This window comes from Mustela nigripes, chromosome 14, assembly GCF_022355385.1.
Source record: "Mustela nigripes isolate SB6536 chromosome 14, MUSNIG.SB6536, whole genome shotgun sequence".
Taxonomy (NCBI): domain Eukaryota; kingdom Metazoa; phylum Chordata; class Mammalia; order Carnivora; family Mustelidae; genus Mustela; species Mustela nigripes.
The window spans coordinates 16,042,244-16,068,325 of NC_081570.1; the positions used below are offsets into that span (position 1 = coordinate 16,042,244).

The 26,082-nt window shown below is 42.1% G+C and overlaps 1 protein-coding gene across 4 annotated transcripts in view; it reads left to right on the top strand.

The window, feature by feature from the left end:
* The first annotated feature begins 263 nt into the window (after nucleotides 1–263).
* ZBTB40 (zinc finger and BTB domain containing 40) overlaps nucleotides 264–26,082 on the top strand; it is a 73,936-nt gene continuing 48,117 nt past the window's right edge. For 2 of the 4 annotated variants that reach the window (XM_059376576.1, XM_059376578.1), the window contains exons 1-2: nucleotides 269–461; nucleotides 22,937–23,025. The gene's annotated coding sequence lies outside the window, so the exon portion shown is untranslated. Of the gene's footprint in view, nucleotides 462–22,936; nucleotides 23,026–26,082 lie in introns of all 4 variants that reach the window. The other 2 variants (XM_059376579.1, XM_059376577.1) reach the window with 2 other exon arrangements.

The window sequence follows — 26,082 nt, forward strand, 5'->3', positions numbered from 1 at the left end:
GAACATGTTTTGGAAAGATGTAGAGAAATCTTCCGTGTCTACTTCTGTGCTATTCTTGAAATAAGATCCTAAGCCTAGCAGTGCCCCAGCAAGAGTCCGCGGAACCCCACTCAAACTTTCAAAAGAGAGAGTGGGGAGGGGAGAGAGTGGCTAAGGGTCATGGGTCAGGGAACGAGCCTGCAACCCGGCAGCCCCAGCGTCCCAGCATTGGTGGAGGTCGCGGCGCGACGCAGGCCCCGCCCCTTGAGGCCCGCCCCTGGCACGTGACTGTGGCGCGCGGGGCAGGCCGGGCGGCCCCCTCACCGCTCGTACTCCTTACGCGCCGGCCTCAAAATGGCCGCCTTCTGGCGTCTCTGGCGCTGTTGAATGAAGAAAGCTTTATTGTTCCCTTCGGGCAGGAGTGTTCATGTCCTCTATGGCGCTGTCAATAAAGAACGGCAGTTTGAATCGGTGCTGAACAGGTAACCATAGAAACGGGGCTGGGACTCAGCGTGGAGACCCCTTTAGCTGCTGAGGCCCGAGAGGCGCCCCAAATTAGGGGCGCGCTGAGACCCTTCGGCGTGCGAACTCCGCGGGGCTCTTTGCCAAGTCCCAAACACCTCCTCTCGCTCGGGACGCGGACCCCCGGGGGTGGCTCCCACCCCGAGCGCAGGCTCGGCTGTAAGTCTGCGGTGGGGAGAGGCCGCGGGGCCCCGTCGGGGCGCACTCGGCTTGGCCCCAGCTTGGGGCCTGCCCTCGCCCCTTTCCGTCTGCCACTTGGCGCCATCTGAGGCCTCCTCGCCGCTACTTCCCGAGTCTCCCCCACTCTCTTCTGCCAGGTGCACCAGGCGTCGGGAAACCCCGGCCTTGGGCCAGTCCCTACCCCACCCCGTTTTTGTCTGTCGGGAACATATAATGGTTTTTGCATTTTTAAATGGCGGGGGTGGCGGGGACGGGGAGAAGACTTTCGGGTAATTCGTGAACCGTATATGAAATCAAATACCAGGGTCCACAAGTGAAGTTTTATTGGAGCACAGCCGTGTTCATTGTTCTGTATCATCTGTGGCTCCTTTCTTGCCTCAAGGACTGAGCTGAGTCGTTGCGACAGATTCTGGCATAGCCCGCAAAGCCGAAAATGCTTATTAGGCCTTGCCGTTTGCAGAAGTGTGCCAGCCCCAGCCCTAGAGACAAGCAGACTGGTCAGTGTTGTCCAGCGGTTCTTCTGATCACTTCTCACGGAGTGGGAAACTCCAGTTAAAACTACCCCGTACACCTAAAGCTCTAGCCTTAACTGATCTGTTTGCTCTTCAACATGGGGATTGTTTCCCTTATTTTTGATAACAAAAATAGGCCTACAGTAAGTCAGGTGTTTTATTTGTTTTCATGTCCAGAGGGTTTTTTGTTTGTTTGTTTGTTTGTTAACAACACTTCATAAGTAAGTGCCCATGTTTCCACCTAAGACAGATTCTGAGGTTAAGCTTCCTTAGGGTGCAGTATAGGTCTGGCAAATGGAGCTCACCCCAGCGAGCCCTGTGCTTGGTAACCCACCTCCCACGGCTTCAACTTCTTTCAAGTCTCAACCTGGGGCTCCTTGATTCTGGCTTGAAATTGGATCCGAGTCTGTGTTTGGCTTGTGAAGATATAATTACAACCTCAAAATGAAGTTTTTCTTTACTTAGCTAAATCGTCAAACTTCTGCCATACCCTGCTTTCTAATTTAGATGCCTTTCTTCTCTGGCAGTAGTTCCCAAACCTAGCTATTCATCACTAGTTTAACTAACAAATGATTTCAGAACACCCCACGCCTGCATGCATACTTTCATGAATCATTCAGTATTTATTGAGCACCTGCTATGTACTAGAAAGGATTCAAATCCCTGGAAATACAGTGGTGAACAAGATCAACGTGGTCTTGAGCCTTTCACAGAATTTAAATTCAGTAGGGTCTTGGAGAGATGGTTTGTAGGTAAACAAAGGTAATTTAAACCACAGCTGTCATAGCATCATAGTAAAATTAGTAGTTAATATTTATTAGATGTTTTCTGCATGCTAGTGTACTATGTGCTTTATTTACTTGGATTATCATTCAGTTTTCTCACCAATACTATGACAAAGGTAGTATTAATATTTCCATTTTAAAGATGAGGACACTGAGACTCAGGAGGGATGTTTAGGGTTACATAGCTAATATTCAAGGGAGCTAAGATCTGAACCTTAGCTGGTCACAGCTCCTGGTATTATCCCATGTGTTTATTATCTTTTCTACTGTCTTGAGATGCTCTCAAGGGCAGGACCACCCCTTCCCTGTTTTGTATCAGCTGCTAGCCAGTGCCCACAGCCTGTAATCTCCTAAGTATTAAATAAACAAATTCAGGCCATTGGTTGAGCAAATATTTGAGTTCCTGCTATGTACCGGATACCACTGTGCTAGGCCTTGTGATTACCATGAGCGAGATGGACCTAACACCTCATATCTAAGACAAATAGTGGCATCTGTGATGAGGTAGTCAAACAAGGCTAACCTGGGATAACCTGGGAAACCCCTCTTACCAGGATGGCCCAGCAAGCCGCTAGAGAAAGGTAGTTTAAGCTGAATCTGAATCTCTCTGAGCGACAAGGATCCAGTCCAGCAAGAAGGGAGAGGGGAGACAACTGGGAAGGAAGAACTTTTTAATAGGATCAGAGATGGTGAGGTGGCAAGAATTTGGGGTGTTGGAGGATTGGAAGAAGTGAGTAGTGGTTCTGTGATTCAGTTCCATGCTCTGAGTCTCTGGCCCTGAAGCCAGCTTTAACTGGGTGGCCTGCCCATGGGCCAGTTACAAATTAATACTGAAAGGCAGATGATGGTACCTCCTCAAAGGGTTGTTGTGTGGATTAAATAAGAGAAAATGTAATAACAGGTTGGGTGTTTTCTTTTTGTTGTTGTTACACATGTTGCTCAATTCCAGTTAGAGAAAACAAACCACAATTTGGCCCCCAACGGAAATTTATTTGAAGTGCTAAATAATAACAAAAACCCAGGATTATGTTACCAACAGAACTGAGGGTGTATATATATGTTTCTATCTTTGATGGGGATAGGGGGACAGAACAGATCTTGTTTTTTCTTAATGTTTCTGTTAAGAGAGGAACTCTTCCAAATGGCTTTTAATTTTTTTTTTTTTTAACCAAATTATACAACAGTCAGTTCAGAGCACTTTTCATTAGTGTGTTCCTCCTTTGAAGACATGTGCATTTTCTTAAGGCAGTCTAAGAAAATGATAGGTTTCTTCTAGTTGGTGGTCATTTCAAAGTTTGCTCGTAAATGATTTTGGGTTTCCCCCGAAAGTTTTCAAAATAATGTTGCATACTTGATGCAAGGCATCAGATGCTTTAAAACAAGTAGCAGACTTTCTGAATTGGTAAAAATCAGAAGGTGTTTGGGTTCATGAATGTGCAAATTGCAGAGGCAGTGAGAAATCCAGCGAACTGTATAAGAAGATCAGCAATGTCAAGTTTTGCTTTAAACTGTGATGTAATCCGGTCCAGCAAATGGAGCAAAGAACCGGACAGGAGAGTGGCATGTTAATGCGATGTTAACAATAAGCCCTGCATGAAATTGCTATTTTAGGTTTGGGCGGGACCTTCACATTTCAAGTATTCCACTTTTACTCTGTGATTTGGGTCTGGTGGGTTCCAGTAAAGAGAAAGTGCTAACACTAGTTTTGAAGGATAATGTAAAGCTGCAGGAGGAGCGAGGGCATACGAATTGGTTTTTCAATCTATTTTATTTCAGTTCAAAGCATCATTGCAGACAGGCACTGCAGGAAAACGAGCCATACTTTGGCAACACTCAGCTGCTTTTGGAGATTGAAGGAGACTGAGTAGAACCAAAGTGTGGCTTGTTTTCTTGAGCTTTGTGTCTGCAAAGAAGCTTTGAACTGAAATAAAATAGATTGAAAAACAAATTGGTATGCCCTGTTGCCTTATACTGGGTGTTTATGATACCCTTCTGGAGTACTGTGTGTACCAGCACCCGGAGGAAGGCAGTGACCCCTCAGCCGCTTTCAACTCTTCAAGAGAGTGAGTTCTTTGATTTTCACAAGGAAATTGAATTGGAATTTATGGTTTTCCGGATCTCCAATAGGCTGCTTTCTAAAGCCATCATCCCGATAATGTGAAGAAAGCAAGCTGTAGCCATGTAGAGGAAAAGAATTAAATATTAAGGGCACTTAAATTCAGAGATGAGATTGTCACTGTCTTCAAGTCATGGGGGGGGTGCAGTGTGTCACTTGCCGAGACTGTTGCAGTTTTGAGGCTTCTGCAGGCCTCAGCAGAAAGGGGTAAGGAAAGAGCGCTGGCTTTCCTTATACTTACCCAGTGGTGGTGTTTAACCCCAAATCCTCCAACTCACGACACCCAAGTATTTCATTACTTTAAATGAAGTAAATACATTATAGCTGATCCTGGCTTGTTAATCTGGGGTAAGAGGTTGAGTTTCAGGGGACCCACAAATCCTTTAAATTTGTCTGGGTGTCATTTTTTCTGGGGAGTGAGCACATTTCTCTAATCGGGTCTCAGAGGGATCCTTGACCTTCAAGGTGCAGAGCTGACAATGAAATGTCACATGTGATACCACTGGCCCAAAATAGTGTTGAACAACCCCCTGAAACCAGTTACTTCTTACCGCTGCGTGGTCTTGACTATAATTTTGAAAGTATCTTTTTGGGCCTTGTTTCCTGTCAAAAGAGGCCAAGTGAGCATGTCTGGTAGAGGTTATTTACCCAACGAGGTACTTTGGAAATGCCTCAGAGGTCATTGTCATGATTTTACAGAAGACTGCCACACTGGCGATATGTTGCCTTGGCAACCTTGGTAGCAGTTGCCCTATTAGTCTCTTCTGACAGGTCAAAGGAAGAGTGGTTAACAGCCTAAGACGTGGGCTCTAGGCATCAGCTTCTTGCAGATGGACTCGATTCCTCAGGACTGTAGGAGAGTAGGGTTAGGAGGGAGAGAGGAGGAGAGGGATGGGTTGAGGGAGGCAGAGACCGAGGAGTGATGGAGGGGAGGTGCTCTCCCTCCTTTGTCCTGGCATCCCTGTGTTGTCTGTGAAGGGAAACGGCTCTTTCTGAAACCAAACTTACCTCACTTACCTAAAAAAAAAAAAAAAAAAAAGTCAACTCGAAGATACAGTTTCTGGTTTATTAGTACTCAAATGGCAAGAAAAGAACTATTTTCAGGTCTTTATCTTGGAATGTTTGCAAACATGGGACCTCAGTAGAAAACTGCTGTGTGCCACGGTTGGTTTGGCCCATACGGTGTTTATCAATGAGTGCTTACATTTACAGAGAGAGATTTTTACATCTATCTGACCCCTGGATACATTGGCATGAGTGACTTCTGCTTTTAGCAGAGTCTAATTTCGGGGCTCTCAATGTTTGATGAAGTAAATTTTTAAGAAGGAAAGGGCCCAAGAAGGATGAGGACCATTAGAAACAAAGGATCCCTCGCTTTTGAGGGTCTCAATATTGGTTACTTGAAATTTATTAAAATATAAAAACAAAGTGAATGGTATGTGGTTCTGTTTCTGATTGTGAGAAAATACTGCAAGAGGTCATCTAACCTGCTACTTTCATCTGTTTCTCAGCTTTCAAAGACTGCAGTCTGACTGGTGGATTTTTGTCCTTGACTCCTTGTCCTCACTCGCACTGAAGGATGGTGTCAGGGGCTCTGGCAGCAGTGAACTTGCCATTTTTCTTCCATCCGGTGCTTATCTTTGATTCCTAGTCTCAGTGGATGGCACCAGAGAGTTGCAAAAGGCAGAAAGTCCCCCCATGTTCTTCCCCTTCTGTCAACTCCCCACCCTCCTTCCACTCCCTAACCACAAATAGCGCACATTTATTTAGGCTACAAGCCTATTGATGTCCCTTTTCTCTTTTGGTTAAAGCTACTATAATCTCTCGTCCTGAATTACTACAATAGCCTCAGAGCTGGCCAGCTGGCTTCTTCCTTTGTTCCTTTCTAATCTATTTTGTACACACTTGTCAGTGATCTTTATAAAGCACAGATCACATGTGATTGTTTCCCCCTTGCTTCAGACTCTCAGATGGCTCGCCTGCCCTCAGGATAATGCAGTTCCTTGGCTTGGCCTTTGCTGTCCTCAGACTCTGTCTTAAGTCTCATCTTAACTCTTTTCCCTCCCTCCTCTCTCACCCTTCTACTTGAGCACCAGTTCGTCATGCTCAGTGGGCCCAGAACTTCATCCTTCCCAGGACAAGTAGGCTGCACTCTGGGGCTTTGGAGTTTCCTGGCCATGTTACTTACCAGGCCGGTAGCAGTGTCACTCTCTGCACTGACCATTAGATCACTGAATGTTGTTTGGGCTTTCTATGTCATTCCTTTGTCCCGGGACCATGTGCTGCTTCAAATATGTAGTCAAATACTGTCCCGAGGTCAGTATTTCCCAAGTATTTTCTCTGGTTCTCATGCCACCAACTTGATAAGCTTTATCAACAGGCTCATTTGTTTTAAACTTTAAGATTTGCTTTTAAAAATCTCATTTTGTTTTTTTAACTATGTAAGCCATTTATGTGTTTCCAAAATCAAAACTATGTAAGAAGTTGCATTCACAGAAGATTATTTCATACCTGATCCCCCTCCTCTGTCTCTCTTGAGTCTTATGTCAAAATTTGGGGGGTTTTGCCCATTTGTTAGGTAAGAAATAATTTCAGTATAGTTTAAATTTGTTTTCTCCTTTAATGAGATATGAGCTATCTGCCCAATGTCTGTGATATAAGTTGCAAAAATGTTTTTTCCAATTTGTCATATCCCTAAATTTGCATATGTTGTTTTATTGCTGTACAAAAGTTTTTCATCTTTACATATTATATTTATGGCTTGTACAGTGTATTACTTTAGATTTTGAGTCACAGGAATTTCGCCTGCTCTTAATTTATGGGGAATTCATTAGTGTTTTCTCTCAGTATATCTATGGTTTCACTCTTTATGTTTTAAACATCTAAGGTTTTTATCCTTTTGGAATTTATCTTGACATTTGGTTTGAGGAAGGATCCAATTTTATCTTTTCCACAATAGCCAGCCAGGTATTCCAACATCTCTTATGAAAAATTCTTATCAGGGTACCTCCATGGCTCAGACAGTTAAGCACTGGCTCCTGATTTCGACTCAGGTCATGGTCTTGGGATCATGAAGTTGGGCTCCACCTAGGTTTGAAGTCCACTTAAGACTCTCTCTCCCTCCCTCCCACCTGCCCTGTTCTCTCTCTCTGAAAAGAAAGGAAGAAAGAAAGAAAAGTTCTTATTTTTTGCCTATCGATTTGAGATGCTGTTTTAATTGGATACTAAACTGTGGTATACATTTGGGTTTCTTACTGGATTTTCTATTCTATTCCATTGGTTTGATTGTCGATTCATATGCTATTATCTTAACCGTCTTAATTTTATTTATTTATTTATTTTTTAAAAGATTTTTTATTTATTTATTTGACAGAGAGAGAGCACAAGTAGACAGAGAGACAGGCAGAGAGAGAGAGAGAGAGGAAAGCAGGCTCTCCACTCAGCAGAGAGCCCGATGCGGGACTCGATCCCAGGACCCTGAGATCATGACCTGAGCCGAAGGCAGCGGCTTAATCCACTGAGCCACCCAGGCGCCCTTAACCGTCTTAATTTTAGAGGCTTTATAATTTTTTTTAACATCTGGAAGGGCCAGTTTTTCCATATTGCTCTTTCCTAGTGCTTTTCTGGCTGCTTTTGCTTGTTTATTCTGCCATATAAACTTTATAACCAATTTGTTTAGTTTTAGACAGCAACAAACGGATGGTATTTCTATTGAGATTATGTTAAATTTATTATTTAGCTTAGAACTGACATCTTTATGATGTTGAGTCTTCTTATCCAAGATCTTGGCCCATCTTTCCATTTGCTCTGGGCTACTTTTGTGACCTTTCAAGAGTGTTTTATGTTTTTTCCTATAAATTTTGTATGCTTCTTGTTAAGTTTGTTACATTTTCAGTCTTAACTTTTTTTTTTTTTTTTTTAATAATCCCTTTGGGAGTCCCTCCAGAACTTCTCGAGGGGTGTTACACACCCATGTACTCAAAACTTTTTGTGTGTCATTTCAGATGGTTCATAGATGTACCCCCAGCCCATCCTGTTATGTTGTCCCCTCAAAACCTCTTCTCTTGTCTGCCCTCCTCCCTTCTCAGTACGTAGCTCTGTGTCCTACATACAGTAGGCAGTCTGTGCATATTTGTTGAATGGATGAATAAAGCAGGAAGGGAAAGATGAAAGTAGATAAAAGAGCGAGCCTATAAGACCCATATATGCAAAGATTGTCCTTGTACAGACATCCAGATACTCCTAAGTGTACAGTCTGCAGCTGTTAATTCACTGGTTGTTCTCCTTGACCTCATCCCGGAACTTTAAAAAATAGCATGTTGATAATGATAGTGACCATTTATTGAATACCACAAAGTGCCAGGCTCTGGCTAGGTATTTTCCATAATTATTTCTGGTAATCTTTACAGCCACTAAGCAATAGATATTAATATCTCCATGAAAATATGGACGTTTCAAACACACAAAAGTGTGACTAGCATTGAACTCCCATATACATGTTACCTCCCTTTTACAGTAGAGGAAGCAGGTTTTGAAAAATTAAGTAGCTCAAGGTTACAAAGTTAAAGTCAGGTTTGGAACCCAACTCTTTTTAGCTCTTTATTAAGGTTATTTTTCAAATTTTAAACCCAACTGGTGAGGGAAAAACGGAAACAAGGGAGACAGTCAGACCACTCCATTCTAAACTCCAGCTCACAGTATCACTTGAGTCTTCCTTTCTAATTCGTATCACAAAGATTCCAACCTCGCTTCTCTTTGCAAACACTAAGCCCTCCCATCACCCCTCCCTCTTGCTTCCCTTATGTTCTGCTCTCACTTGCCTGCTCTTGGCCTAGTTTTATCAGTGGAGTCCAGTATTAGTTGACTTGTAAAGGCCTGCCAGTGTTTTGAGACCCGGCTCTCAGCATGATATTGGGAACATAGTAGGAACTTATGAATTTAAATAACAGTGAAATTTGCTGCTCTTACTCATTTAGCCCATAGGTTTAGTGTGGTACTGTAACTTGTGAATGATGCTCTGACGGCCGGCAGTCATTAGATCTGACCCCCCTAGATACTGGCTGCTCATATAGCCGGTGCTCTGCTGTCAGCGGCCCTCAGTTCCAGGCAGGTTCGAACCTTTCTAAGGTCAAAGTCCGAGACAGCAGAATAATTGGCCCCTGGAGTTCGGGGATTTTTTTTTCTTAGGCAGTGAAGTGTTGAGGATGAAATTTTCCACGTCTTCCTTTGAACATTTTTGAGCAAATGCTATGGAATCCCATAGGTTCTTTCCCAAAGTTAGAAGCAATAGAGAAATTATCCTCTTTTTGCATTTTGTTGTTGTTGTTGTTGTTAGCTCCCCAAGTTAACCCCTTGTTAGCCTCAAGCAAACTCCCTCGTGATAGACAAGAGAAAGCTGGAGATGAAAATTATTCCTCCTCTTCAAAGACAAAAAGCTTTCAGAACTTGAAGGAGAGGAGGATGGAGCTCATCTGCCCAGTGTGCACAGAGGTCTAGCGAAGGTTGGGTGAGCTGCATGGTATCACAGGGCAGTAATTGGGCATTGGGAGCTCCACAGTCTCCAGTGCTGCTGATAGTCAACTGCTGAAGTGTAAGAAGAGTACGAGTCCAAGCTGAAGGTGATCTGTTCTCTGAGAGCAGGGTTATGCTGAATTTCTTCTCTCTATAAGGACAGATTTAGTTAAGGGTGTTTGGCGGGGCTCAGTAAAGATTTGCTGGTTGGACAGGGACACACTGTCCCCTGACTAAGGAAATGGGGTCTTAGAGCCCTAGCCCTGCTCATGCTGCATGGGTTCTACCTTCCCCAGTAGCACCATCATGTGCCTCATGACCTTGACAAGTGTGGGTGGCACCTTATATACCACAGAATAAGTAACCTCTAAATTAATGGCATCTCTTCTTATTTGAAAAACACCTTATTTATGTACACTCTCAGTGATGAGCACTGGGTAATGTACAGAATTGTTGAATCTCTGTATTGTACACCTGAAACTGACATAATGTTGTATGTTACTATACTGGAATTAGAAACAAACAAACAGCAGCAACAACACCCACTCCCCCCACTTTCTTTACTATGTATCTCTGCATTGCCTCTGAACAGAGACATGACCAAAAAAGTAGGAGAAAGAATGAGGGATCGAGAACTTCACTGCTTTTTCAGTTCCCACGCTTGGACGGTATCCAGCGGGGAAGATTCCGGCTCTGGAGTCAGACAGCGTGGGCTCATTTACCGACCCTAGTGCTCACCAGCTTTGTGATTTGGGGCAAGCCATTTACTTTTGATAGGACTCTACTTTCTCATTTGAAAGTGGAATTAATAATAGTAACTACCTCACAGGTTTTGCAAAAATTATGTAAGGCTACCATGCAAAGTGCTTGGCATAAGGCCTGGGTTATAATAAACGTTTGCAAATGTTAGCTCCTATTGTTAGATCCCTACCTTAACCCTTCCGAACTGTGTCTTTTTCCCTTTCCAAAATGTGTTTTTCATTGCTGTCCACTTGAAATAGGTACCAAAAACATAGGTAACAGGAAAGGTCTCATGTCTGACCTGGAAGATCTTAAGACACTCATCAGCATCTCCTATTTCCTCATCTACACAATGTGGGAATTGGACCAGGTGATTTCAGAAGTTCCTGTTATCTCCTGCTAATTTTCAATGAATTTAAGGCTTTCAGTTCTTTCAGATTGAAGCCCAGTACTAGGCCTCTATGAGAGACCTAACCTACCCCATTTCCTTACTGATTGTAAGAAAACAGGGTAGGTTTCCTTACAGTCAGTTTCCACCTCAGACCAGTTTGAAACTAGCAGTGTGGTGGTCTATAAAGTCTGTTCTTTAAAAAAAAAAAATGCAGTATTTGACATATAGAAGATACATTCATAACTTATATAAGTGATAAAGCAGAGTGATTTTTAAAAAGTACATCTGTGAACTAGTTATCCAGCCTAAGAACTATAAAATGAAATAGTTTGGCAGGTGGATTTTTTATGTTTCCTTTTGACATTTAATGAATGTTTATAGTGTTACCGGAGATGTCCTTTAAATATATGGACTCCTATACACGCAGGTTTATTAGTGCTTATAAGCCACCCCACCAAAAAGTGCTAATATCCCCATTTTACCTATAAGGAAAGTGAGGCCTAGAGAATTAGGTCTCTTGCCTAAAGTCACACAGCTGTTAAGAAGAACAGAGCCGTGATTCACCCCCTGGGCACGCGGGGGGGCTCTAGAGCCTCTGACCCTTAGAGCTGGGCACCAGTCTCTCCAGTCACCAGCGCTAGTTTGGTATTATGTAGTTGGCTGAGCTCACTAATTTCTGCATTAAATGGGTATTTTTGAATTTGACCTTTGGTATGGTGTTCCGTGTCTGGATCGATTATTCCCAGCTGAGCAAAAGCCTGTTTTCATAATCGAGTTGGTGAAACCTCAGAACTTACCCCCATCTTCAGATCACTGCAAGGTGCTTGTAAGTACCAGTGACAAAGCCACAAGCCTTTTTTTTTTTTTTTAAAGCACCTAAAAGGTTGGATATAAAAGCATTGGAGTGATGATTGCTTGTTGAGACTCTTGACTGTGGGATGGAGGAGTCGCAGTAGGTGGGAGACAGTCGCAGCCCCCAGTCCCTCGCTGGACGACAGTGTTGCTCCAGAGATTTTGCAGTTTGGCCTGTGAAGAGGCATCGTGGGTGAGCAGCTGAATCAGGAGCTGCGCGCCCCCGGAAAGGCAGGCAAAAGACAGATAAGCCTCTCAAAGCCTCCTTCCATTAGAATAGCCTTGAAAAATCACTTGTTTCTAGGAGTTCGAAGATAAGAGGCCACAAGCAGTTTGTTACGCTGACCGTTTTGATGTTTTGTCTCACTGGGTTTTATAGAATGTCTCCAAAGAAGAGTTTCATTAGAAATTGAGAGAATCTGGAAAAAGAAATGAGTTTAATATAATGGTTATTATAGGCTTATCAAGAATCAGATGCTGTCAGTTTTGAGATGTGGAAAACCACCTTTCTAGTGGACTTTAGTCCGTTCTGTCTTCACCTCCTTGAGAATATAGTGGTGGGGTGGTGGCAGCGGTGGTGAGCTAGTGGCTAGCAGCTGATGCATTTATTGAGCACTTACTGTGTCCTCAGTGCATACTGCCGGTGCTTTAGGTGTATTAACTCATTTCATCTTCTAACCACCCAGTGAGAGAAGTACCAGTATTTCCCCTATTTTGTAGATGAGGCACCTGCGCCCCTCAAGCACACATTTTGCGATTGGACATTCAAGCTGTACACCAGGTAGCCTGGCTCCAGCTCCATCCTTTACCACTAAGCTACACTGCCACTCAGGACAGCCATGGACCCTCTGCCCCGGGTAGTGTGCAGTTGGACAGCATTGCGTTTAATTTGGAGAACCTGTGGACTCTTCTTTCCTTTCCCAGTCCATGCACTCAGGTTTAAACCCCATGGTAGACACATGTAAATTCCCTGCAGGCAGAGATTCTATCTTACTTAATTTTGCTTGGTACATAGTAGGAACTAACTAAATGTTTAATGAATGACTAGGTTGTTAGAAATGACACTGGCTTTGAAGCCAGCCAGACCTACCTGGGTTTCTATTTTTAAATTTCCTTGTTATAAAAGTAATACATGTTTATTCTAAAAAAATTCTGTAATATATGAAGAAGAAGAAAAATCCTCCATCATGACACTACTTAGGAATTCACTGGTAGCATTTTGATATATTTTCTGTCTTTAATTGCAAATGTGTACATGCATGTACATACATTTTCTCTTTTTAACAAAAGATTTTATTTATTTATTTATTTATTTGATAGAGATCACAAGTAGGCAGAGAGGTAGGCAGAGGGAGAGGGGGAAGCAGGCTCCCTGCTGAGCAGAGAGCCCGATGCAGGACTCGATCCCAGGACCCTGAGACCCTGACCTGAGCCTAAGGCTGAGGCTTAACCCACTGAACCACCCACGCGTCCCATCAGTTTTTGTTTTTTTTTTTTAAAGATTTTATTTATTTGACAGAGAGAGATCACAAGTAGGCAGAGAGAGGATGAAGCAGGCTCCCTGCTGAGCAGAGAGCCCGATGCGGGACTCGATCCCAGGACCCTGAGATCATGACCTGAGCCGAAGGCAGCGGCTTAACCCACTGAGCCATCCAGGCGCCCCGCGTCCCATCAGTTTTAAACCAAATGGGAATTATATATACAATTGCATGCTGTTTTTTTTTTCCTTTTAGTATATTAAGAGCATTCTTCATGTTATTAAAAATCTTTAAGAGCCTTATTAAAAAATTTATTTAGATATAATTCGCATACCATACAGTTCATTGTTTTAACATATACAACTTAAAAGTCTGTGTAACCATCACCACTTTATAATTCTAGAACATTTTGTCACTCCAGAAGAAAACCCCATACCCGTTAGCATTCACTCCCCAATTCCCCCTCCTGCCAGCCCCTGGCAACCACTAGTCCACTTCCTATCTCTACGGATTTGCCTGTTCTGGACAGGTCATATAAATGAACTCTCCAGTACGTAGCCTTTCATGACTGGCTTCTTTCACAGAGCATAGTGTTTCTAAATTTCACTCCGTTGTATGTTTTCTATGTTTTATTCCTTTGTATGTCTGAAGAATATTCCATTGTATGGATATGCATTTTGTTGGTTCATTACTCAGTTGGTGGATGTTTGGGTTGTTTCTAGGTTTTGGCTGTTGTGTATAATGCTCCACATGTGGATATAGGTTTTCATTTCATTTGGGTTGGACCTAGAATTGGAATTGCTGGCTCATATAGTATCTGTTTCTTCCACAGTGGCTGTACATTTTACATTCCCACCAACTATGTGTGAGGCTTCGAATTTCTCCACATCCTCGAGACACTTGTACTTTCTGCCTGTTTGTGTGTGTTTTGTTAGGCATCCTACTGGGTTGGGGTAGTAGCTCTTGGCAGTTTCAATGTCTATTTCCCTAACAACAACTGATACTGAACATCTTTTCATGTGCTTATTGGCCATTTTATATATCCTCTTTGGAGAGAGATTTATTCCAATCCTTTGCCTGATTTTAAGGGGCTTGTCATTTTGCTGGTGAGTTGTAAGAGTTCTGGATACTGTATTCTGATATGCTATATATATATATTCTGGATACTAGACTTCTATCAGGTAAATGAGTTGAGAGTATTTGTTCCCATTCTGGGCTTCTCTTTTTCTTTCATAACAGTATCCTTTAATACACAAAAGTTTTTGAAGATGATAAAGTCCAATTTGTTTATATATTTATTTATTTTTGGTTGCTTGTGCTATAGGTATCCTACAGAGGAACCTAATTTTTACTGACTGCATATTTCATAATATGTCTGTATATCATATTTACTTAAAATCTTCATATGGTACAACTCAGTTTCCAGTTTTTTACCAGTGGTGCTATTCTTCTGAATTCAGTATACATAAATAATTCATTATATCTCTAATTAATTATTTCCATGTAGATGGGAGTCCTAGAAGTGGGTCTAAAGGTATAAATATTTAAAAAAAATTTCTTCTTTTATGGGTTTATCATTCTTTTTCATTTATCTATAATTATACAACAGAATATGTAAACATTCTGGTAAAACAATCAGACAGTGCGTATAGAGTATATCCTTTCCAAACCCCCCAAATTCTCATGTCTCCCTCCAAAGACACTTTTTATAGCTCTAGATGAGCAGATTACTTACTGTATTACTTCTTGAAGGATTTTTACCAGTTTGTACTTCCTTTGGCATTGTGTATGCACCTGTCTCAGTGCTCCCTCCCTTGTGTTACTAGTAAAAGTATTATTTTTATAATAATAGCAGCTAACACTGGTCATTTACTGTTGACAGGAACTTGGCTAAAACAATTTCAGATGCATTATCCCATTTCTTCTTCACACACACACACACACACACACACAGTAAAGACGTTAAGGTCACAGTGATTAAGGTGACTTGCCCAAGGTCACTAAGTGTTTGAGTTAGGCTTTAAACTGAAGTCCGCCAAATCAGAGTGCGTGATCTAAAACTACTGCTTATCAATTAAATATTATTGTTGCAAAATTTTTCCAATTTGATCACTTCAAAATAGCATCAGTGTCTTAATTTGCATTTCTTTAATTATTCATAAGGGTGAACTTTTTAAATCAGTTGGACTTTTTTATTTCATTTGTGAGTTTTCTTTATCCATTTAAAAAAATTTAAATGTTAATTTGTTTTCTTTATTGATTTGTATGAGCTTTCTATTCTGATATTAGCCACTCATTTTTCACTTCTTATGACACGCTTATCATTTATCTTTTAGTTTTGTTGATACTGTTTTTTTTTGGAGGTGTATGTTTTTATGTTATCACATCTATTGGTTATTTGTGATTTATGTGTAAAAAAGCCTTTTCCATCATGACTCAGTTACATGTTCATTAAATATGTTATCTTTTAAATATCTTATTCACTTTAAAAATGTGGTTTTTCTTTCTATTATTTTTGTCAAGTCACAAATCTACCTTATAGTTCTATGAATAACAATGGATTGGGGAATTTGGAATCATATATTCTTCGAGACACTTTTGGGCAGTTTTCTGGCTTGAGGATAATTATTTTCTCATGAAAGAGCTATCAGTGATTGATATTTACTTAACATTCAAAGAAAAGAATAGTAAATGTGCTGTCTCCCACACCTAGTGCTAATGGCCACCAGTCTGTGAGGTATGTGGGAAGCCCTCCCTGTTTAGCCCCTCCCCTGTTTTGTATATTTAGGAATTTGGTATTTTGGCTCCAATGCTGTCTTGAAAACCCAGAAATCTGGGGCCTGGGTTTGGCCATTATCTAGGTACATGACTTGGCAGGTCACTAAATTTCTGTATCTTTTCATCTGTAAAAGGTCTAAATTACATAGTCTCTAAGGAGAATTTTAGTTGCAAAATTCCCTGACTTTTATTATCCTTCTGATGAAGAGTCATTTCCCCTGTTTGGTATTGATAAGTACTTTTTAAAAAAGTTGTCATTAGTGATGTGTGGCAGAGTGGCTGAAGAGAGGCAGAGCGACAGGTGACAGAGTGCATGGGTGGGGGGAGGGGGTGAGGAGCAGGGGGAAAGGGGGTGAGGACTGAATCTGGTAATAGCTGGGGAGAAGTTAGAGGGTGGCTGAGTTTGAAGTGAGCTGAGAGCTTCAGTGGGTGAAGCTGCTTGCCGGGAAAGTTGTTCTGATCCATAGATGCTCAGAGCGCACTGGGTGGAAGCCCTGGGGCTGTGGCAACAGGCGCACACTGCCTGCCTCTGGAGAGCGAGCAAAAACTCAGCACGTGGTCTGAGCTACTAAATACATGCACAGGGTTACCTCAGAGACAAAGCTGAGTCCTGCTTTTTCAAAAGAGAGATGGGAGCCACCGAAGAGTACAGGCGACAGAAGGGACAGAGCAGAGCACTTTGTGGGGCCGGGGTAGTGTACGCTGCGCTCAGGCTCTACCTGTCTGGGCCAAGGCAGATGCCCCCAGTTCCCACTGAATGTTGGTAGCACACAGTCTCTTCTGATGACACTTGACTTTGCTGCTGGAATTTTGTCACGTGTAACTGTAAAGAGTAGACCTATTTCACTAATACATTAACTAATAAATTCACTTTCTAATTTATACTCCTTTTAGGAGTGAGACTGTGTTATCGAACCTCCAAAGTCCAATTAACTGTGAGACTTAAATGGGACAGTGTTTTGTATCTGGAAGGTTGACAGTCAGACAATCAGACTTTTGGTAAATTAAGTTCAGGCCATCAAGGGAAGTCTCTTGGCAGCCAGCCAGCCTGGCTGTTGCAAGGGCACTCTTTCCAGATATACCTCTCCATCCATCTTTCAGCAGAGACCAGCAGAAGAAATAAGGCATCTCAAACGCAAGTGCTCCTGTCAGGCCAGCCAGCAGCACATCTCTGCCTGTGGAGAGGGGTTGAGGAATGCTAACACCCAGCCCAGAAATTCTGTCAAGACTAAGGTAGTCATTAAGAACAGGGAACCAGCAGATCTGCATTTAAACGGTGCTCAGACTTTTTAGCTGTATTGTCTTGGGCATAACCTGTTAGACATTACTTTCCTCATCTGTACATTAGGGGCAATAAGGGTATCTACCTCATAGGGATGTTAGGAAAATGAATGGAAAAGTATTTGGACAGTGCGTAGCACAAGGCTGGACGCTATTACCATCACAGAGCAGTTGGTGACCTTGCCAAAGGCCTTCAAGAGATTGAAGCATATGGAAAAGAGCAGAGACTGGGGATTGGGCAGAAAGGGTGTTTTAATCACCTCTTACCCTGTTGCTGAGGGAGGAATTCCTACCCTAGGGTTATGGGGGTGGCTAATGCATGACACTGGACACGGGCAGATGAGACTGGCCGCAGCTTTTATTAGTCACATAGACTCACAGCCCCAGAGGAGGACACAGCTGCTGCTCAGGGCCACACAGGCTCGCCCTCAGGAGCAGAGTGAACCATCAGGGGCTGTGGGAGGCGGGCTTTGCAGGATCTAAAAGGTAGGGTGCCTCCTGGTTTCTGCCAGGGTGTGTGATTGGCCTGCTAGAATAATCTTGGGGGCTGATAAGGAACTGAAACCCACTACTCAGGGGGTAGACAGGAGCTGGACCTTAGTCCCTTTGATAAGGAGGATTGTTTGGCTCAGGGACCTTGTCTACCAGAGCAGAATGGGTAGGAGAATTTGTAGTTAGGTCACTTGAGGCCTTCCTGATTTTACCAATTGACAGGGCAGCATGGAATATTGAGCCTTGATTTTAGACTTTGTGGCACAAGAGAGAATGCAGGTCTTGAAACTCTGTTCCATACAGCTATCGGGGAAACCCGGTAGAAGGCTGTGGAAGATCAGTAGAGTTGCCCGATTCTGGGGAAGACAAACGGCATAATGGCTGGAAAGGGAATACACAGGGGTTCATACGTAGTGTCATAAGCAGAGATCTCTTCATTGTTTGCAGTTTAGCGTACATTCATGGATTGGCTCTACCATCCTAGGCCCTTCCAAGGCCTAACCAGGTTCGGCTGACCACGTTAGATCAGGAGCAGTTTGACTTTTGGTTACTGTGGCAGCAGCCAGGGAAGCCAGACTAACCGTGGAAGGCCAGACTGCTGAAATGTATTCTGCAGGAGCTGGGGTTGGGGCCAGGCCACAGAGCTATTCGCCTTAGGCATGGTTATTGGAGTCCTCCATGTCTTGTAGGTTTTATTCCCAGAGCTGTTAGGGAGTTTGCTTTTCTGACTGGAGCCAAAGACAAGTGCAAAAGGGAAGGATTTGAAGATGACTTGAGATTTTTTTAGAGGTACTTAAGACATAATAATTTGATATGAAAAAAGTGATTGGAGAACAGGCAGGGCTGTACAGTGCTTTGTTCCTCGGAGAGGGTTCTTGGACCGATAGTATCCGTATCATCTGGGGCTTATTAGAAATGCAGAATTCAGGCCCTACCCCAGAACTTCTGGATCAGATTCTTCTTTTCTTTGATGGATCCCCAAGAAGCCCTTCTAGTGGATAGAAGGGCAAGATATTTAGGTCAGGCAGCCTGGATTAAGATCTCAGTTCCTCTTCCTATTTGCTATATGATCTTGGGCCTGAACCTTACACCTATTAGGATTTATTGTGAGTTGGGTTTACCTATCATGCTGGATTGTTAGTATTAAAGGAGGGAACGTAAGAAGTGCTTAGAAACACAGTAAGGTACTTAATTATTAGTAGCTCTTACTAGTAGTTATTTGGTAATATCTATAATTTGGCAGAATATGAAAAGAAAGAGCAGGGATATCATTCTGGCTAACTCTGTCATGAGACATGAGTTGATAATCATGAAAAATATGGTCTCCTGAGCTGATGGGGCAGTGGATGTGGTTGGCTCGCTAACCAGTTCCCTCAGGCTGAGGCTGTAAGTATACTTGTTTAGTAACCAAGTCCCGACAGCTGTGCTTCCTGATGGCCACTGAGCTCTAGGAAGGGAACATTATCTGCAAAAGTGGTAGCTAAGACTTGGCATCCAGCAAGGCCTTCGCATTATAGAGGACAGAACCATGGCGTGAGAATGGAGACCCGGGCTCACTTCTGCCCCTTGGTAACTCATGCCCCTTAATGCATTTAATATCTCTGAGCCTTAGTCTTCATCTGTAAAACGAAGATGAATGGGATGAGGTGTAAATCCCAGCACACAAGCAGGTATCATCCCTGTGTCATCCTTGCTTGGTTTCTACCATTACTGCTCACTAGACAGCATCCAGAGCCCCAGAGGAGAATTTTATCCTTGATGCCGCTTGAGAATCTTCACTCCTAGGATTTTTCGGAGCTGTTCAGGTTACTTGGATTTCCCAGTGACTAGAACATACCATAGGAAAGCACCTAGGCCATTCAGTATTGCTGTAAGTCTCAAGGACAGGAACTGTAGGAGACCAGACTCTGGAACCGAATGATGAGGATGACCGTGATATACCACTCGTTAGAAACAACAATGGCAATGCACAGGACAGGATACTGCCATGAGCCCAGGGATGCCAAATACGGAGACCTCACCCCTTACGCTACATGTTGGTGCCTTTCGGGCCCTCCGTGTAAGACAGGACCAAATGACAGCTGTTTTTGAAATTGAGAAATCTGGGCCCACTAAAAGCTGCAGTCACCCTTTTCTGACCTCACCCATCCACCTTGCATTCTCAGAAATAATTGCTAGTGGTTCTCTTTTAACTTAGCTGATTCCTTAGATACCTTACATTTAAAATCATCTTTTTGTGTGTAGCAAATGCCCCATTTCTTGTCTCTGAATGTGTGATCTTTGCTCTAATTATGTGGAGCGTGCCTGTTACTTCACCTGACTCTGGTTGTTTGTGAGATACTAAATAGCCATGGGGTTAAAGCTGACTCGGATCAAAGAGCAACTCAGCCTCCCAGGACCTCAGTTTCCTCCCTTAAAAAGGGAAGAGATTGGACTAAGGTCATTTGGTCATGCGACAAGAGTACGTGATAGATAAAGTAATGAACTTCTGTTTGCTGAAAGCAATGAATAGGGCTCTCCAAGGTCTCTTCCACTCTCTGGTTCCAGCAGAGCCCAGGCATCAAGGTAGAAGTAAAGATTTTATTTAGGAGAAAGGGATTATCAACAGCAACAGAACAAAACAACACAAAAAAGAAACAAACAAAAACTTTAAGCAGATAAGGTTGCATTGAGCCAGACTGTAAGAGAGGTCTTGGACTGTGAGATAGATGGGCCCAAAGGAGAGGGCAGAATTGTTAGGGCAACCAAAATCGAAGACCCTTGATGAAGTAATAGAATGGCTTTTCTCTCGTGTATGTTGGAACACACAAATCCAGGCAGAGGTGGGCCCAGCTTCTCCATGGAACTCCGTAATACAGGATGTCTGAGGCTACAGCCTGTATAGACAACATAATAGAAGACGCCTGTTTTTCCTTTCCATTGCCAGGCACTTTCCTTATTAGTCCAGCCCTCCTGTCACTGGGAAAGCTCTGCTCTCATTGTGCTATTCCTGTTTCAGAAGCTCCTCTCTCAAAGCAGGTGGAGGTTCCTCGGCTCATTTTCTGCTCCCCACAACCTCCGTAGCCTTGTGCTCCCCCCATCCTCTTCCGCCAGTGGTTTTGGAGACCCACCCTGGCCAGCCCAGTGTCCATAATAATGATGGCAGCTAGTTACTGCATGTCCTTCCAGAGCCGGGTGCAGTGCCAGTGTCCTGGACACATACACGATTTCCAGCACACGGGCCAGATGTGCCTCTTCTGGAACGGAGTTCCTCTTCGTGGCTCTTCCTCTGCTTGGAGCTCTCCACCTTTCACCCTGGCCTGTTGGACTTGAACCTCACTTGCGTTTACCAGCTGCAGCGCTTGCCTTTTCGTTGCCACTCACTGGGATCAGTCTCTGTTGTCTCCTCTTCCTGTCCTTTTTGTCTTGTATGGATTGTGTCCTTTTAAGAGATCTGTTTTCAATCATTCTAGCATCAGATCAGCTTTATTACTGACTCCCTGTGGACAAAGATCTTGTTTTATATTTCCTTTGAATCCTTCACAGCACTTAGCAATGTGCTCAGTAAATAATAGGCAAATAACCCATAATGAGAATTGGATGATCTGTGTGTACAGTATAATAATTAGTGAATGGTAGGTCCAATTCCTGAGGTACAGAAAAGAGCCTCCTACGCTCTCCAGTAGTGTCAGCAAAGGCCTTTGAGTGCTTTGCTGAGGACATCACCAGCACTTGTGGATTTCAGAACATCTATTGAATTTAAGTAAGCGGTGCACATCAAGAGTAAGGCTTCAGTGTTGTATCCCCCCCCTTGTTCATTAAAGGGGTTCCATGTTTCCAACCAGCTATGACTTAGTTTTCACTTTTGCCTTTTCTGGTTTTTCTCTTGTTTCTTTATAACTTAAACAGTCCTTAAACTTTCAGATCCTTTTTGGAAGTAGACAGAATAAAAATGTAAATGAATAAATAAATAAATATTCTTTGTGCTCCTTTTAGAAAGCTGGCCTAGTTTCCACTTTGTGTTGAATCCCCATTTGTGTGTTGGGTCATTATGCAGCACTTGGTTCAGCCAATTAAGTTTTTTCTTTCTAAGTATCTTTAGTCTATATCAGTATAGTCTTTTCTTGAGGCTTTAGTATTGTTCCTTTGAGGAACATCCATCTTTCTGGTGTTCTTTTTTGCTTAAATGTTCTTCCCTTGGGACCTCTGACAATTTTCCCAAGCCTAGCAATTTCAGTAAGTGCTTAGTAACATAATTTAGGTTGCCTCTATACAAGCATCGACAGGACTTCACTTAGAGATTCCAACACGCAGTGTTCTAGCTCTGAAAGCTACACTTTCACAATGTTATATCCAGTGCTAAGTTCTCTCTCCTCAGTTTAACTTCCCTACAGAGGGCATTGGGGGAAGCAGGAAGGTATGTTAGAAGCTCTAACATTTCAGTTGTGAGATCGGCAAAGTGTAGTTTAGCCTCTATAGTACATTTCAGTAGCCCCCAAATCACCAGTGTATCCCTTTTGATTATATATTCGATTTATTTAATAACAGTGTTCTGTACCTGAAAGTAGTCTACAAAGATTATATAGTTTAATTGTTTATTTACAGATAGAAACTTCAGCTGTCAAGTCAGATGGCTGGTTGCAAAACTATTTAATGAGGATGATTCATAGTCTCTAGTAATAACTATCACATGTAGTAGTTTCTGTGCGCTGGGTACCGCTTTAAGTGTAAACTCGCCCACTCACTAATTCTCTTGTAAGTAACAGATAGTTGGCTTTTTTAAAAACCCAATCAGAGAACCTCTCTGCCTTTTAAAGATTGATTTATTTATTTGAGAGAGAAGGAGAGCGTGTGTGTGCATGTGTGTGCATGTGTGTGCGAGCTGAACACAAAGCCTGACACAGGGCTTAATCATAATCATGACTCTGAGATCCTGCGACCTGAGCTGAAACTAAGAGTCAGACACTTAACTGACTGTGCCACCCAGGGGTCCCATCTCTCCTTGCCTTTTAGCAAGAAAGTCCAGTCTGTTTATTATGACTGTAAATACATTTGGACTTACTTCTGCCTTCTTCAGTTGCTTTCTATTTAATGCAGTTTTCTTTTGCCTTTCTTTTTTCCTTTTCTCACTTGCTTTTGTATTAATCACATTTTCTTTCTTTTCTTTTGTACCTGCGTTTGCAATACTTACCTTGCTTCTATTCCCCTACAAGTGTGTTAACATACTTCATTTCGGCTAAGGACTAAAGTCAGTCATTGTTTTTGTCATCCTCTCAACTCTTGGGACACCCTGACTCTGGTCTCCTCTCATCTTCCATGTTGTTGATTGTTAATTTCAGAGAGGCATTGGATTTCTACAAATACAGACTTCAGAGCCTGGCTGCCAGAGTTTGGACCCCAGCTCTGCCACACATTTGTGTTACCCTAGGTAAGTTATGTTACCTTGTTGTGCGACAGTTTTTTAAATCTGTAAAATGTGGATAATAAGAGTACCTACTCCATGGAGTTGTTGAAAGGATTAAGTGAGTTAATATATGCAGAGCATTTAGAACAGTGCTTGGCACATAATAAGCTCTCAATAAGTGCTAGCTACTGTAGTTATCATTATTCTGTATTGTTTTTAACCTCTCCTTCCAGTACCCATTTTTAAACAGCCAGTGCATTTTGAGTATACCAACACATTTTTAAGTTTCTTTTATATTGAGTTATAATTAACAACTGAGCTTACATATTATATTTGAAGAGTTTTGACAGATATCTATTCTTCAGGGGCACATGGGTGGCTCAGTGGGTTAAGTCTTTGCCTTTGGCTCAGATCATGATCTTAGTGTCCTGAGATCAAGCCCCGCATGGGTCTCTCTGCTCAGCAGGGAGTCTGCTTCTCCCTCTCTCTCTGCCTGCCTCTCTGTCTACTTGTGATCTCTATCTCTCAAATAAATAAAATCTTTAAAAAAAAAAAAAAATCTACTCTTTAAACACCACCCCCCCACGAAAAAAATGTAGAACATGTCCATTCCCCAGGAAGTTCTTTTGTGTCTCTTTCCATTCATTTCCCTTCCCTACAGCCTCCCAACAACCTCCACACTACTATCTGATTTTTTCAGATGAGTTTTACCTGTATTTTCTTTTCCTGTAAGTTGAGTCCTATGTGTATACTTTTTCTGCCTGGTTTCTTTGACTTAACATAATAGCTTTTAGGTTTTCCATGTTGTTGCATTTATTAGCAGTTTATTCCATGTTAAAAGAAACCTCCACCCAACTCTCCTGTGTAGTTGTACTGTTTTACACATCTACCAGCAGTGTATGGGAGTTCGAGTCATTCCATATCCAGTGGATTTTTTTTTTTTTAGCAGTTTCTTTGCTTTCCACCTGCTATTAGAATCTTCTTATGTTCTATCTTTTTTTTCCTGGATATTGATTCTTGATTGTTATTTTCCTTAATATTCAACAGCTGTTACTGCATTTTCTTCTGGCATCTATTGTTATTAAATAGACAGTCTGTATCAGTCTAGTTGTCATCCTTTTGTAAGTAAAGTCTTTTTCTTTGGTCTCCTTACAACTTCTTTTTCTCCATGTTGTTGATATTTTGAAGTTTTCTTCTGAAGACTCGTGTTTGCCTTTAATTCTAGAACATTCTCAGTAATTATATCTTCAAATTGCTTCTCATACACGTTTTCCATTATTTCATCTGGAACACCTTCTCATTCTGTCTTCTGTGTCCTTTAACTTCCCTTTCATATTTCTGTTTTTATAAACTCTGCTACTTTCTGAATAATTTCCTCAGACTTCTCTTCTTAATCACAAATTTTTTATTTAGCTGTATCTCATCTATTTAATTTATCAATGGGCTAATGTCATTGACTTAATTTTTTATAGCCAGAAGTTCTTTTTCACATCTGACTATCCTTTTACCGTATTATCTTGTTCTTTGATTCTGACTTCCTTCATTTTGCCTGTTTATTAAAATGAAATACAATTAATTTACAACATTTTATTTTTATCTTTTATTTTTTTATTTTTTTTTAAAGATTTTATTTATTTATTTGACAGAGATCACAAGTAGGTGGAGAGGCAGGCAGAGAGAGAGGAGGAGGAAGCAGGCTCCCTGCTGAGCAGAAAGCCCGATGTGGGGCTTGATCCCAGGACCCTGAGATCATGACCTGAGCTGAAGGCAGAGGCTTTAACCCTCTGAGCCACCCAGGCACCCCAATTTACAGCATTTTAAATTATAGTCTGTTTGCTTTTATGGTTTTCAAATCTTGGGGCTGCTGTTTGTGCTCCTGCATTTAATGACTTTCCTTCTTGTGGTCCTTATCTGCTCATGTGACTTTTCAGTTGTACTTTTTGCCTTCTGGGGCTGGTGCGGGGAGCCCCCTCATCTGTGACACTAGCAGTTCTCTGACTGAGCAAGTCTTCCCTTGTCTGATTCTGTTTTTCTTTCTCACCTCCAACACCTTTTCTCATTCCCCTCCCACACTGTAGGCACCCACTCTAATATATTTGATGAAATATCTTTGGCTACACATGTAGCTTTATCAAGTATATGGTATTGTTTTGATGGTATGTTTTTAACTTGTAGAAATGTTGTTACGCTCTAGAGCTGACTATGGTTGTTACTTTTTCCCTCAGTACTGGGTATCTCTCCTTGTTTCTGTCCTGGTAGCTAGTTAGTTGTTCCTTCTTTCTAATGCACTATTTTCCATAGTATACCTCCTGAACTTTTACTTACACTCTTTTAGTGAGGGGATTTAAATTGCCTCTGATCTACCGGGCGCCTGGGTGGCTCAGTGGGTTAAGCCGCTGCCTTCAGCTCAGGTCATGATCTCGGGGTCCTGGAATCGAGTCCCGCATCGGGCTCTCTGCTCAGCAGGAGCCTGCTTCCTCCTCTCTCTCTCTCTCTGCCTGCCTCTCTGCCTACTCGTGATCTCTCTCTGTCAAATAAATAAATAAAATCTTAAAAAAAAAAAAAATTGCCTCTGATCTACCAAAAACAGTGCCCCAGTGATCTTTCTGTCCATGCTTCCTTATGGACCCATGTAAGAATTTTTCTAGGATAGGTGTGGAGGAATATGATCACTGGGTTATAAGACATATATATATACAGAAATTTTCACTAGATGTTAGCAGAATGTTTTTCAGAACAGCTGTATAATTTATATACCCACCAATGGTGCCCTAGATTCAAACTCAAGTTCTACTGTGTTACTGTGAGATCTTGGAGAAATTACTCAACCTCCTGGGCCTTAGTCTCTTCATCAGTAAAAGGGAATAATTACAACATCTGCCTCGTCAGATTGTTGAGAGGACAAAATGAATTAGTACATGTAAAGCATATTCCTGAATATAATAAACATTTCCTGAATACAATAATCATCAGATAATTGCTAGTGGCTATTAATTTTTTTTAAGATTTTATTTAATAATTTGAGAGAGAGAGAGAACATGAGCTAGGCAGAGAGAGAGAAGGAGAAGCAGATTCCCCACT